The sequence below is a fragment of the Chionomys nivalis genome, chromosome 13 (assembly GCF_950005125.1).
Source record: "Chionomys nivalis chromosome 13, mChiNiv1.1, whole genome shotgun sequence".
NCBI lineage: Eukaryota > Metazoa > Chordata > Mammalia > Rodentia > Cricetidae > Chionomys > Chionomys nivalis.
The window spans coordinates 37,712,824-37,726,464 of record NC_080098.1 but is presented as its reverse complement, the minus strand read 5'-3'; positions in this window follow the sequence as shown (position 1 = coordinate 37,726,464).

Genomic DNA, 13,641 nt, shown 5'->3' with positions numbered 1-13,641 from the left:
ACTCCCCATCTGACCTTGTGTTTGAGATACCCAATGGTTTTAGAGACACAGTCATGATTGGGGAAAATAAATAGGTCTTATATTGTCTGTTTGATATTATAACCATAGACCACTCGTGTTAGATATCACCCTATGCAAGGATCTTTATGTGAAGATCTCACAACTTCTACACTTAAATCTTCTTACAAAAATGTTTATACTCATTTGCACAGCAGTTCAATTTGATGTTACACTTCTGACTGGTGTCTTACCTTTGGCAAGCTGCCTATTTTAAAATCTGTGTAGGCAGAGGGTATAGCTTGGTAGTAGAACACTAGACAAGCATATGTGAGGCCATACGCTTACTCCTTAATCATGCAAAAACATACTATTAAAAGCTATATAGATATGAGTCTTCTTGATTACCCTCTTAAAGGCCCAGAGCTGCCTTTATCAGGAGGGCTGTTTCTCTAAGTAATTGGCCCGAAGAATATGAGAAGAAATGGCAGTTGCTGGGCTCATGAGATTGTCCATATCTTTGGTAGCTTGGAGCTGCTGACCCTTGACTCTCAATGACAAGGTAATTGGGGAAGAATATATTCTTTACCCTCCATAACCCTATCTTTGGTTACTCCTTTTCATAATCATTCCCCAAGATGCACTCCTGTCATTGACTCATGAATGAAGGACTCTCTGCTGCTAAAGTCATCTGTCATGTTGGTGAGACTCTGACTGTTCTGTCCAGTACTAGCCTTGGCCGTGGCCTTAGTGTTTTCCTGTTCTTTCTAAAAGAGGTCAAGCTCTGAATCATGAGTAATGGCTTTAGTTCAGTGGCCTCCAGGAGGATGGATAGTGCTTTGCCCTCTATCTGACCTTGCTGTCTGTCATAGGATTAAAGAATCCTCATATTCTTTCAATGATATGCAAAACGTTTCCATACATACCTTCCCTATTATGTCCTCCTTTGCAAATCAACTCTGTGACTGTTGGTTTCTTTGGCTCCTTACCACATAGATTGGAGAAATGCTTTTCTGGCTCCTTAACCTGTCACCAACACCACATCTTCCCCTAACCCCAGCAGCATAGGGCTTTCTCAATAGTGGTGTATTCAACCTCGAAACATGCAGGAGAGAGGTTGGGAGAAAAGAAATAAAGTAAAGCTGCCTCAGGGGGAAAATCTTATTTCTACCTCTTTACCTCCTGTGAACCCTCAAGAAAAAATTAGACTTGCTAAATATCTATTGGTATAAGAGATGTAGAGCCTAATAGTTTTGGATTTGTGTTTTTAGAAGGAATTCCTGATCGCCCTTGATAGATGCTTAGTACTGTGAGTGGACACGGTGCTTCTTCCTTGAAGAAGGTCCAGAGAACTGATATTTTCTCTTTGAGAGAGATCTTCAACTACTTATTACGGAAATAAAAAAGAGCACTCCGCTCCTTATCTGAATAGGATTGCCCTACATAAGCTGAACATGCTCACGGTGACATTGGCGCTGCTCATGAGTTCTCTAACCCACAATCCAACTCTGGAAACAGCGCCTGCCATCCTGAGAGCCCTCTCATCCTGCTTTCTTACTGTGAAACAGGAAAGCCTGAGTCAACAGCAAACTAAGATGTTTTAAGATCACGTGAGAATGGGAAATACCCAGTCACTTGAGTTTCCAGCTCTGAGCCCATGTTTCCTATCTTCTGAATCCCAAACACCTTGTGTGCTACTCTAGCTTTATTTTCTGGGAAATCCAGGTTAAAGAAAGTGGCCCCGGTGCTGAGGTGCTTAGCACTCAGGAGATAAATGGGGTGTGTGAATTCCTTGACAAATCATCACAAGGTCACAGGGATCAATCTGTGTGCTTTATGCAACTCCTCTCATACTACTCAGGTGAAGCAAGGTGAAACGGGTGCCTTGGTGGGTCTCTGTGTGGGTGCATTCTGGGGGAAGCTTTATTAACTTGGCAAAAAGAGCTCACAGATCCAGAATAGGCCTGGTAGAGGAGGTAGAGGACCCTGACTGTAGTCGGAGCTATACTTTTAATTTCTTGCACAAAATGGAAGTAGATTTGCAAGACTTGTCTACAGAAAGAATTAAAAATATTATATAACATATAGTTACCTGTCAGAATCTGTAGCAAATAAAATTCAGCAATGTTGGAAGATTATTTGGTGAGTTCTATGACTGATAATAAATTTGAAGCTGCACAATGTTGGTAACTGAATCTGTTACATTCTTACATGTAAGACACTGTTTAATATAAGTTCCCACTGAACTGACTTACACATAGTAATTCCTGTATCAAAAGATGTCTGGGAAGGCCTGGAGGGCATTATCTTCGAAGAGAAAATCACATACCTGTTTGAACACTTTTGTACTCTCTAGTCTGTCATATTCAATGGGACTAAGTGGCCCTTTGCATTCTTACTGCAAGCATCACTTTCAGATAATAACTCATAGAAGTCAAAGCTTTAAATATCCTTGAAGATGAGTGGGCAAGGACACTATGGAAGCAAGCAAGACACTAACAAAGTCACTTTGACCTTTGCAAATACTCTACAATAAAAGAATTCCCAAGAGCATCCAAGGAACCTCTGCAGTCTCTTCAGGCATAAGTTTATCTGTTAAAATCCTAAGAATGTATATATTTATAAAAGAGGAACTTAGAGGATGTGGTTCTGTTTAGTTCTTTTAAAATGTTAGATATAGAATTGTTGATGAAGTTACAAATAAGTAACAACTCTCGCAAAGGCCAGAGACAATGCTAGAAAGTGCATGCACCTGGATTTCATTATGAATGAAAAGGATGATCTAGGGTACCTAAAAACAGGTGACACATGGTTGAGAGCAGAGAACATCATAGGGAGGTGCTTCTTATCAGTGTAAACAAGCGATGGCTCTCAGAAATCCTAAAAATGCCAGAGAGGAGTGTTCCTGTTTCTAACAAAAACCTAGAACCCTGAACAAAAGAAAAGCAAACACAGGACAGCTACAGGGATATGTGAGTCTGGTAGAGGCTGAAAATTTCTATCAGCAGAAAAGCAGCCATTTGTATAAAAACAATCTGTCAACAAATTAACTGCAAAATGCAAAATCCAGTCTTAAAATCCAGGGCTTAATCGGTGGGCATTGTGGGACTGGGAAGGTGGCTCAATCAACAAGGGCTGGAGGCCCTGACCATGTTCTCACAACCCATGTTACAAAAACAAAAGGCCAAGGCATCAACATGGATGAAATTAGAGTTGTAATTCTAGCACTGGAAAGGCAGAAACAAGTGGTTCCCAGGGATGAGTGGCCAGCTTAACCTATTCGGCAAGTTCCTGGCCAGTGAGAGACCATGTTTAAAACTAGGTGGATTATATCAGAGGAAAATTATCTGAGGTTCTAACCTCTACACACACACACACACACACACACATGCACATCTACAAACACATAAACACTAATTAAGTAAGTTAAATGAATAAGGATATTGCTTTAGGCTTCTAAACCAAACATTATTTGTTAGGCAGCAGTAAATATATAAAGATCTTTCTTTTAGTTCAGAATATATTCCAAGAATCCACATCACAATATTATTTTTTCTCAGTTTTCTCTAATCTGGGTTAGTTTCTTAATCATTCTTTGGTTTATAAATTTTGACAATTTTGCACAACATATTGCAATTATTTTGTAGAATGTTCTCCATATTTTTTGAAAAGTACTGTTCTTATTAGAGTTTACTTTTTTGTTCATAATTTGAGAAATGATTTCATGTCATCTCATTGTATTCTAGCAGGAAGTACATAATGTTCCAGTATATTTTATTACCAGTGATCTTAACTGTGATCACATATTCAGGACTCTATCTTCCAAGGTCCACACTTCTCACACGTGAACTTCTTTCCATATAATTAATATTATATTATCAGGAGAGAGTTTGAAAGCAGATTAATTTCTTTAGACAGTATTACAAACACAAATATTTATGAATATATATATTAATTCACATATATGCATGCACTAACAATTAGTGATAAATAGGTCATGAGTTTGAGGCAGAACAGGGAGGGTTATGTTGAAGGGTTTGGGGAAAGAAAATGAGGTAGAAATGTTGTAATTGAGACTATAATATATAGTCTCAAAAATAAAATTTTGAAAAGGGAAATACTTAAAAAAATAAAAAACAAAAGGTTAAAAAAACTTGTAGAGTATCGTTGTTCTTGTTGTTCTAGAGACCAGAGACCTCACCGTGCATCAATCAACCGGAGTGCCGACAGAGCTGTGCTCCCCGTGGAGTCTCTGAGGTTCCGCCATGACACACACTTTCCAGATTCTTAACTGCATTTCTTCTGCCCTTCCCTCACGGCTGTTCCTCTAGTATAACATCTTTCCCTCATTCCTCCGTCTTTTATTTAAGACCTTTTGTGAGCTATCAGATTTTCCTCTGCCTCTCACAAGGACGTTGTGGTACCATTTCAGGCCCACTTATGCCATTCAGAAGACTTTCCTTATCTCAAGAGCCTCAACTTACATATATCTATAGATGGCTTCGGAAGATAGCTTTTATATGTTCCAGGGATTAGAACATGTTTTCCAGCATACTACAGAAACTTCAAATATTGTGTTTTGCATTATACTTCATCCAAACATCATATTTGTCCATGACCCTTAATTATAACATCTATGCAGTATTCCTCTAATATTTTCCTGTACCTAGACCAGCTTCTGGGAATTTTGTTGTGACTGTTTTATTTCATTATAGCTCATTATTCAAGTACATGTATCAGTTGGAAACACTGGATGCTTACTATATAGGTAGTTGTCCATCACACGTGGAATAGATCAACTGATCAGACCAGTTTAATGAGCAGGTTCTGCTAGGCAACCTTAATGGTGCTTTCCTATGAGCCTCCACCACCCTCTGTCACTTGTGGAGACATTATGAGAAACAGGCTGTATGTTATCCCCTTTGGTGGAGCTCAGGGGAAAAAAATGCAGTCATAAGAGCAGGGCTTGGAGGTAGAGAGTGTGCAGCAGAATTGTTTTTGAGAAGTTCTTGGAAGACTCTCTTAGAATAACCTCCACATTCATTTTGTATCCTTGACTAGTGGATCTGTGGAGTGAGGGGAGCAAAGTTATCCCTCTGGGACATTTGATAGTATCTCAGCCAGCTTTCATTTCCCTAACTGCAGCAGCATGATAATCTTAAGTAGAAAGGGTTTGACTTTACTACTGGCATCTAGTCAGTAGAAGCCAGGAATACTGACAAGTATTCCAGAAGGCACAGTACAGCCCTCACAGCAAGAAGTTACGAACCCCGAAGTGTAGGGCAAATAGGCCATGCAGGATACTATTTTTAGAGTAATCCAACCCCTAGCAGTGAAGAGTTGGTCCCTGACTGGCTACTTTTATTTTTGTCTGTTGGTTACTGTTTGTGTATGTGTGTGTGTGTGTGTGCTTTAGATAATATAAGTTTAAGGTAAAAGAGAGATAGATTTTTTTTATAGTCTTGTGAGGTCCACAGACAAAGCTTCCAATATTGAAATTCTTGTTTTGACTTCTTAGACTATTTCTAAGGTAAAAGACAAAACATAGTTAATGGATTATCTGTACACTTTGTTCCTTGCTGAGTTCTGTGCTTCTGAGAACCTGCCTAGAGGCAGTGAAGGAATTTAGGAAGGACAGACACACAGACACATAGACAGAAGTACTAGAGTCAGGGTGTACGTGCTCTGTTGGAGCAGTATCAGTTACGCAGCAACACAGAACATGAGCACATTTGTCATGTGCAGCACAGCAGGAGGAGCTGGCTAGTCTCAGCAGCAGGCCTCACAGGTTTCAATCACCCAGGAACTAGGAAGTTGCAGTTGCTAGTTTTTTCACCCAGTGGCCAATTGTTTACAAACACCTGTAATTTGCATACTCGGACAGCATTTGCACCCAGACTTTGCCACTCCTCTGATCCTGACTGATATATGTGTGGGAGATCTGAACCACGGGGTCTTTGCTATGGCTGTGTCCATATCAGTAATATACATTCACTCATAACTTCATCTGCGCTTTACACAATCACTCAACGCTTGCTCAGCATCCCATAGTTCATTATATTTACTTATACACAATAATATAAATCATATAGATTAATGTTAATAATCTAAGCAGAGATCTTTAACTTGCATAAGTGTCACTGGGTGGGCCCAAAGCCTCTGAGATCCAGAACATTCTGTAGACTAAGGGGCTGATGAGATAATTTCCTTGACTTCTTCCATTCTGTTTCTTTCATTTGGAAACAGACTGTGAATGTGCAGAGAATGGCGTAAACATGGACAAGACCAATAGATACCTTTGAAGCTTTGAACACTGAAAAGAAGAGATACTCTGAGTAATTAACAGGACTCTCTAGGGGTATTTAGTAGTCCAAAAATACAAGGAAGAAAAGTTATTTTCCAAGTTAACGATGTGAGAGGTTTGCTGCATACTTCCCAGCCTTTCTTCCTACCTCATCTGTGCACTCTGGGGATGTTTGGGAGCTAGTTGGCATATGCTGAGTCTAAAGTAACAAATAGGAAAATGTTTCAGGTCTAGGCTCACTGAGCAGTTCGCAACTACAGCCACCCATGGACCAGCATATCCAGGGGTGTGTCAGCTGTCCTCCTGAAAACCTGAAAATCTAGAATTTGTGGTGTCTTTTCTGTAACAAAAATTTCTCTGGAGAAGCCTGAGGGCATGGAAAAGAGGATCAATATATGCACAAAGTATTAATCAACATCTGTAATTCCACCCAGTTATTTTGACAAGGTTCAAGGGAGTACCAAAAAATACACCAGCTAGTTTCCTATTGGAAAAAAAGATACCTTGCCAAAGGAAATGATATTTCAAAGACTTGAATGGAAAAAAAAAGAGTGCTTAAAGAACACAAGACAGATTGAAGCCTAGATGATGACTTCTTCTTGGCTGTAACTGTCAACTCTATAGACCTAAGCAAATTACACCTAGACGATATGTAGCAGGAAGGGCATCTGGAAGCCAGATTTCAGGACAGGTTTGTTGATTTTCCTCCATTATCAGGTCATGGCCAGGCTTCCAGGTCCACCCACCCCTGCCCATAAACTTTCCCATATCTATGGTCACCATTTTAACCCGTGTTCTTTCTTGTTTCCTCTCTATCTTGGCATCTGTTATTCCTGTTCTTTCTTTCAAACCCAGGTCTAAAAGTCACCTTTATTTTAGAACTGAGAAGCTTTCATGCCAGACCATTCTAATTATACTCAATTGCTCCCTTGCTCTGCCTAATAATTATAGCTTATATAATATTGATATCAACAACATTGCTAGAATACAATGCCATGTACAGCAGATCAGTCATGTTCTAGCTGTGATTCTCAAGTTAGAGTAGAAAACAGAAAAGAAGCCTGAGAGGCTATTATCATGATTTCAGATGTCTAAAAAGTGTCCAACTCAGCAGGGTTCAAGATTCATCCTTATCGGGAAGAATATGTATTTATACAAGTCACGGTTGTGCTTCTAGTAAGTCATGGAATAAATTGACATGAAATGTGAAAGCCTTTGATGCCATCTGCCTTCCTCCTCCATGGAAGTATCAGGATCTAGTACAGACTTTGGCTGTGCTCACTTATCAATCTGCAAAATGAACTGCAGTGATTATGGGATGCCCTGGTCAGTTTTAACAACTACAATAGCTGCAGCAATTTCCATAAGCTCTGAATTCTAGACTGCTTAAAATTTTACTGTTCATGTTTGTTTTCAAAGATTTGTTTGGAAATTCCTTAAATGTAGTCTTTGAATCCTACAATTTTATCATAGCTTAGTATGTGGAACAAAACAGAAAATGGGTTAGTGTTTAGAAAATAGTTATCAAATCATATTATTGATAAAACTCGCTTTCCCAGAAACAGGGAAGACCCGCTGCTGATCTTTCGTGATTGTTATTTTGTCGTGAAATGTATTTATGGTTTTGGTCTGAAGGTCTTAAGGACTTGTGATAGTTGACTTCGTAGGCCTAAATTTTTTAATGTGGCAGGAAGATTGTAAAAGGGAATAATATTCTGTTGATCAGCTCTACCCAGACACTGATGTAGTTACATATTTTATACTAGGAAAATTCTATTCCTTATAATTTTCATGTTCTTCTCCCCAATGTGAATAGAAAAAAATTGTAAACTGCACTTTAGACATTTATTAAAAAGAAACCTGAAGTGATACAAAAGGATAAGATCAATTTGCAATTTTGAAAAGTTGGATGTAAATGATAATCAGTTGCATCTTGGGGCAAATCTTCATGTAAGAGCAGTAGGCCACCATAATATGGACAAAAGTACTAGTAAAAAGAATGCTGGGCTGGAGATAAGGTTCCAGAGGTAAAGTGCCTGCCAATCATCCATGAGGACCTGTGGTTAGCTCTCTAATGACCATGTAAAGAGTCCATTGTAGTGTGCATCTGTAACCCCAGAGCTGGAGTGAGAAGCAGTCACTGGCAGTTATCAGGAGCACATTGGCCAGCCTTCCTGTCCAATTAGTGAGCATCAGGTACAGTGAGAGACTCTGTCTCAAAATTCAATGTGAAGAGTGGTTGAGGAAGACATTAGACATTGATCTAATGTGTGCACATACCCACATGAACATGTTCACAATACACACACACACACACACACACAGAGAGAGAGAGAGAGAGAGAGAGAGAGAGAGAGAGAGAGACTGAAGAGTGGTTGGGAGAGAGGAAGAACACTAAGCTTTTCTGACTACTTACATAATCTTTATCTACATTTACTGGAGGAGAAATTCATGCCAGCCATGTTGATCCTGTTTTTCAGGAAAGAGGGAAGCCCTCTGGGCAGCTTCTGAAACAGTCTGTCTTGCTTTTCCTACTGGTAATGAGCAAAATCAAAGCTACGTGTGGCCATACTGATGTCTGTTGTTGGCCATAATGTGACCAAGAGGCACGGGAGCTTTGGGATGAAACCAGCTGAGCACAGTATACAAGAGATGGGATGAATCTGACCGATGACAGGTTCTTGTGAATCATTTAGTGCTGGAATCTTATTGTTCTCAATTTAATCCAATTTGTCTTAATCACTTTGCTTTTTGATTTGTCTTGTTGCTGCTGTTGCTATTGCTGCTTATAGCCACAATACACAGCATAAAAATTTCCTAATTGTGAAGTTTATCTTAGTAAATCATAAGAGCTCTGTAAGACCGGCATGGTCGGGATCTTCCCTTCTTGGTAGGAACATTGAGAATTAGATTGCTGAGGTAACTTTGCACAAGTGTTCTGATGTTGTCATTTGTCCTAGAGAAGTCTGATTCTAGGACCCATATTTTAAACATGACTCTTCCAAATTGTGTGTGTGTGTGTGTGTGTGTGTGTGAGAGAGAGAGAGAGAGAGAGAGAGAGAGAGAGAGAAAGAGAGAGAGGTGAGTGTTTGAATGCTTGTGTATGTTCGTGTGTGTGAGTGTGGGCACATGCATGGCACATGAGTGTGGAGGTCAGAGAACAGTTACTGGGTGTTGTTCCTCAAAATCTGACTTTTTTGCCACCGTGTATATAGTCCAGACATTTTGCTACTGTAGCTTAAAAGGTTCACAGTTGGAGGAGATTAATGGTTACTTTTCTCCTCTGATGGTGTTCATAGTACCCTTCAGTATCAGGAACCCTTGTTTTAGAAGGAAAGTTTTCAGTTGAATACCAGCTCCATTTATTCATAGTCTCTGGTGAGCACTAGCTCTATCTCACCAGTACGGTCTTAACAACAAGTTGTGGAGAGTAACTAAGAGCAGTGAAACTGCCTGTAATATTTGCTAGGACTGACTCCACTCTGAAGATGAGTCAGAAACACGCACAAAACTAGAGAGAAAAAAACAAGGAAAACTCAAATTTTCTGGTGAGGGATAAGAGATTGGGAAGGGTGGGTTATGAGAGAGGAGTTAGGAGACTAGGTTAATGAGTTCAAAAATATTGCATAAAGAATTTCTCAAATATTGCTCAAAGTTAAAGTATCTTGAAGTAAATTTACATGAAAATTTTATACAATAAGCATTTTTAAGACACTGAATAAATAAAGACACCAGAGGATGAAAAGACCTTCCAATATTTATGGATTGATAGGATTCATATTGTGAAAATGGCCATCTTCCTAAAAGCAATCTTCAGATTCAATGCAATTCCCATCAAAATTTCAATGCAATTATTCAAGAATATAGAAAAATATTGTTAAGTTTTATGTAGAAACAAACAATACCCTGAACAGTAAAAACAAAACAACAATAACAAAAAAACTGCTGGAGGTGTCACCATCCTAGATTTCCAGTTTCACCGCAGATCTATCGTAAGAAAACAGAGTGACACCAACAAAACAGACCCACCTACCAAAGGAAGAGAAGTGAGTGAGGGCTTGATTTCTTCGACAGAGACCAACGGCACACATTGGTGAGAAGATAACATTTTCAAAAAGTGTCACTGCTAAAACTGGACTAGTTATACATAGAAGAATGCCACTACATCCTTATCACCTACCCTGCATGAAGTTCCACTCCAGATTGATTAAGGAACTCAACATAAGAACTTATACCCTGATACTGACAAAAATAAATTAAGAAAAGGTGCTGCATTCTGGAGTTGTTTGCTGTTGGGCACCAGTGTCTACCTTAGATGCCCTCGTTTTTTCTTGGCATGTTCTTCTTCATTTGTTTAAACAGAAAAGAATGTCAGTGGAAGGAAGACTCGAACTCACTCCATACAGGTGTATATAGAAAATGTACTACTGGTCAGCTGATCCTGAATTTACAGACTGCTCCTTGATTGTCAGCTTCATGCTGTGCCCTCCAGGAAAGATAAACTTCATTCTCAAGGACACACAATTCACCACTTAATTCACAGATAGTTGAGAATGAAACTTTAACACTTCTAGATTTATAGTAACCTTTTTCAATAACTTTACCACTACTGAAGTTTTCCCACTGTTGCTGACTCTCATCCTATTCTATACTCTTTGCTTTTCCTTATTTACTTGGTATAACTTTAAAATAATTTATAAGATAGAATAAAATTCTAAAATACATATAAACTTAGAGAGAATAGGGGCTGGTGAGATGGCTCAGCGGTTAAGAGCATTGCCTGCTCTTCCGAAGGTCCTGAGTTCAATTCCCAGCAACCACATGGTGGCTCACAACCATCTGTAATGAGATCTGGTGCCCTCTTCTGGCCTGCAGGCATATATGCAGACAGGATATTGTATACTTAATAAATAAATAAATAAATATTAAAAAATTAGAGAGAATAGCATGTTTAACTTTTGCACTAACTAGATTTAATAATTATTGAATTTGTGGGCATTTTGCTATTCTTTTACTTTTTCTTATATTACTCAAAAGCTAATCTAGAAACAATGTAATTTGTTCCACAAATACTTAAGTATATATAGATTGGCAGACTTTCCATCCAATGTCAGCTCTTTGATATTTCACAAGAACATTATGAAAATTGTTTGTTTCACAAACATAACATTGTATAGGTTGAGTTCTTTGACTTAGAGTCCAGTAATGATTAATAAAATTATTTCAATGTCTATATTTTTAATTTTTTGTTATTATGTAGTATTTATTTATTGTATACATTCCCAACCTGTGTTATAACTACTTGATTTGTACTGATGATAAATGACTTCCAAGTATCAATGGCTATAACAAAATTTCATTCATAAAGAATGTCTTAACTCTTTTCCCCCTGGAAGGTATAAAAATTTATAACCCAAGTTGCACAGCTTAGTACATTATCAATGAGGGAGGTAAAAACAAGATTACAAAGGTAGTAAAATGTGTTCTCTTTTTCTCCCTTCCCCACTTCATCTTGTGATATGAGACCTTTACTTCCTGTAAAATACCTTTCTTTCTAGGGCCCCCACTTTATTACGAACAGTGACATGGTATCCTATATTCTAGCAAAATAGAGGCACCCATAATTTACTTCTCTTAAATCATCATCAAAAGAATCAACTGCTTTGAAACTATAATCAACCAGTGTGTGGCATACAGCTCTGTGATATTCTATACAATTCTCCAGGTGCTAAAACCACTTGAATATGAAGTACTAATATCACTCCCTGAGTGAGATTCATTACCTCACATAAATAGAAGTTTGGTGGTTTATAGAGATTGAGTGAAGTAACTCATGCTGAACTCACTACTTCCTTTCATGGCTCACTTATGAGATGTGGAATAATGGAGTATCAGAAGAAAAGCAATCTCGTTGCATGTAACTCCTCTACTGTTGCTTTGGTTGGGTGGTATAGGTGACCCAGGCCTTGATAGAAAAGAGGACAATTGTTGGACCCTTTCTTAATGTGATAGGTAGAGGCCAAGTAAAGCAGCAGGCTGCAAGATAATCCTGGATCTCACTTCCAGGTCTAGAGCACAGTGGAATCCTTCCTTGTGTGAAGTTGACACTGGCCTCTACCATACTGGGTGGTGCTGGGAAGCGTCCGGATGGAGCTTTGTTGATAGAAGGATTGTGAAGTTGTCACTGCCTTTTCAGGGAATGTAGACTACAGAAGAAGCAGCAGGACGAAGCGGATGATAAGACTTGGAATGTTTCCTAATCTTGGGAACATTTGGGACTACCGTGAAGAAGCGCAAGCAAAATCACAGAGAAAAGATGAAGGGTTGGTTTTGTAAGTAAATTGACAGTGGCTCTAACTATTGTCTGAATGACCCCAAATTGTCTTTACTACACTTTGGCTTGCCTCCTACTTTTCTTTTGGGCAATGTCTTGTACCTTGTAAAATGCCTTTGTTGTAGACAAGGAAATATACTACACCAGAACTTCCACAAAGAGGGATATCTCCTTGTGAATACCAAACACCAGAAGATGATGCAGTGGGTTCAAAGTTATTATCCTCAATTACTTCTTCGAATAGTTAAGTCCCTGTGCTTTAGGAGTATAAGCAACTTGGTACATGTCTTTGTGTTTCTGATTCTAGTAAAGAAAGTCTTTTGGTTTCTGAGTATAGTGGTTCACCTTCATAAACACAGCAGTTAGGATGATGAGGCAGGAGGATTATCACATGTTTGAGGCTGGCTTGTTCTACATACTTAATCTCCAGATTAGCTTAACATATAGTAGAGCTGTTCTCAAAGCACAGCAGCACCACCACCAAGAGCAACACAGGCAGACAAAAACAAAACCAGCTTTCCTATGTTCCCTTTCCCTTCTTTAAAGATCTCCTGCTGCCTTGCCCTTGGCTCTGACAGCAGAGTGCTAAGGGTCGGAAAGAGAATTGTCTTCATAATTCTTTCTGTGACTTTCTCCTTCATGGTTCAACTGTCCTCCTTAACTAAATCAAGAACAAAGAGCAAGAGTGTAAGAACTCCGTGTTCCTGACAGGAGTTTGTAATCCTTCCTAATGACACAGACTTGTTAATTAGGGGGTCTGTCCAGCACAAGAGGAAGCCCCTTCAGAGTGTTTGGAAAAAGAAGAGGCACACTCCACCAGTTTAGCACAGAAACCCAGTGACTATTTAACACTACACATTTGAGGATCTTGCGCACGCGATTGCAATACATGAAAGCTGGGTTTACTTAGGACTCTCAGTGTTCCTTTTATTTGACCCATTGGCGGCATTACGTGGAAGCTGATAGTATGAGCTCTGGAGTTCAATAGTCAGATCTTCATTCTCAC